Genomic DNA, 2,604 nt, shown 5'->3' on the forward strand with positions numbered 1-2,604 from the left:
AGTATCGTACTGGAGTTCTCTTTGCAACTCATGGCTTAATGCATCTTGCATAGCACGATTGGGTGCTGTCAGGCCCAAACACGACAATACTTTATTTGCCATCAACAAACACATATCTTCTATTATGATCAATGTGTCATTGTAAATCTCTGCCGTAATTTCCAGTGTAGGATTCAAAGTTTCACAACGCACACCATGCAACACATCCTCAGACATGTCATCCCTATATTTCATCCACAAATCATTCGGATTTGAGGGGAAACATGTCGATATTATAATCGCAAACAGTGTGCGAATTTGATGCGGCGATGAAGATATCACGGAATCCTTGAGCGTATCATCCCAATGCGAATCGTTTTCAAGCAACCGTAATAATTGACACGCCTCACGGTAAGTCGCACACAGATGTCCATCAACTGTTCGCAATTGTTGAAAAGATGTCGGACCAGGAACATTCACCAATAACAATCTAAGATAATAACATTCATCGTTATTAGGATGTACTGTATATATACGGCCTTTAGCATCTGTGGCAAATACATTTTCATATCCTTCAAGTGGTGTTCCTTGTTTACGACGCTGAAAAGACTTTGATGATGCGTTCCATGTGTAGTAGCGCGGCATATCAGCATACAGCAAAGTGCGAGCGAATTGATCAGTTGCACAAATTGAGAAGAAACCTGTCAATGTGGTCACAGGTGGACGGGCCGCTCTATCCACAGCGTTGTTTGGGTTGAAATACACTCGTTGTCCATTTTCTAAATGAACTGCCAAATGCAATACAGTGGCATGTCTTTCATGAATTGCAAACGAAAATATGCGCCAAATAGCCTCATTCCTGCTTACATAGCGACCCATCTGATAGTGAGACACTTCATCATTTGTGTTTGTTACTGCGAACATGGCCATGTCGCTACCTTTGTTAACATATTTACATATGTATGTACTTTATGGATTTCACAGAGTTACAAAATTCCACGTTGATGTGAGCTTCAAAAGTTTTGGACAATATGGGCGAGAACGGCACAATCCAACGATTGTCTACATGAAAATCTTGTCCTTTTATCTTGACATCTACAGATCGTCCACAGTCCTCAACTGATCGCCGACGATACAATGGGTAACCATCGATTCCCGAAATGGTTTCAGCAAGCAAGTTTCTCGGGTACCGTTTGGAGCACTTGCCGTCGATCATACAGGGTGAGCTGTTGTTGAAAACTCCGCAAGGTCCATGTATCATGTGTTTAGTTACTATCGTATGCAATTTTGGGTCAACCGTTTCCTCAGGAATTTCGGCTGAAATAATGGAATCAATTTCTTCTGACCTTATTTTGTCAACCAACCAGACTAATATATGAGCATGTGGCAAACCACGCTTTTGCCACTCAACAGAGTACATCCAACATCGTTCTTGGCCATACACACGATGCTTTGTAATGAAATTCATTAAAGATTTTAATTTTTGCTTGTAAACTCTGGCTGTGATGCCATGCCTATCAAGTGGTGTTTGGTTGTGTAGCAGTTCTTTTTATACTCTCGCAACAATGTTGCTAAGGAGAGTATTATAGTTTTGTTCACATAACGGTTGTTTGTAAGCCCTAAAACTAAAAGAGTCAGATATAGGGTTATATATACCAAAGTGATCAGGGTGACGAGTAGAGTCGAAATCCGGATGTCTGTCTGTCCGTCCGTCCGTCTGTCCGTCGGTCCGTTCGTGCAAGCTGTAACTTGAGTAAAAATTTAGATATCATGATGAAACTTGGTACACGTATTCCTTGGCTCCATAAGAAGGTTAAGTTCGAAGGTGGGCAAAATCGGCCTACTGCCACGCCCACAAAATGGCGGAAACCGAAAACCTATATAGTGTCATAACTAAGCCATAAGTAAAGATATTAAAGTGAAATTTGGCACAAGGGATCGCACTAAGGAGGGGCATATTTGGACGTAATTTTTTTGGAAAAGTGGGCGTGGCCCCGCCCCCTACTAAGTTTTTTGTACGTATCTCAGAAACTACTATAGCTATGTCAACCAAACTCTACATAGTCGTTTTCTTCAGGCATTTCCATATACAGTTCAAAAATGGAAGAAATCGGATAATAACCACGCCCACCTCCCATACAAAGGTTATGTTGAAAATCACTAAAAGTGGGTTAACGGACTAACCAAAAACGTCAGAAACACTAAATTTTACGGAAGAAATTGCAGAAGGAAGCTGCACCCAGGCTTTTTTTTTAAAATTGAAAATGGGCGTGGCCTCGCCCATTTATGGACCAAAAACCATATCTCAGGAACTACTGGACCGATTTCAATGAAATTCGGTATATAATATTTTCTTAACACCCTGATGGCATGTACGAAATATGGGTGAAATCGGTTCACAACCACGCCTTCTTCCAATATAACGCTATTTTGAATTCCATCTGATGCCTTCTCTGTATAATATATAGTACATTAGGAACCAATGATGATAGCGGAATAAAACTTTACACAAATACGGTATTTGAAAAATATATAAATGACGGATAATGAAATCTCGATTATTACTTATCATGCGAGAGTATAAAATGTTCGGTGATACCCGAACTTAGCCCTTCCTTACTTGTA

The sequence above is a fragment of the Bactrocera tryoni genome, unplaced genomic scaffold, assembly GCF_016617805.1.
Source record: "Bactrocera tryoni isolate S06 unplaced genomic scaffold, CSIRO_BtryS06_freeze2 scaffold_7, whole genome shotgun sequence".
Classification (NCBI taxonomy): Eukaryota; Metazoa; Arthropoda; class Insecta; order Diptera; family Tephritidae; genus Bactrocera; species Bactrocera tryoni.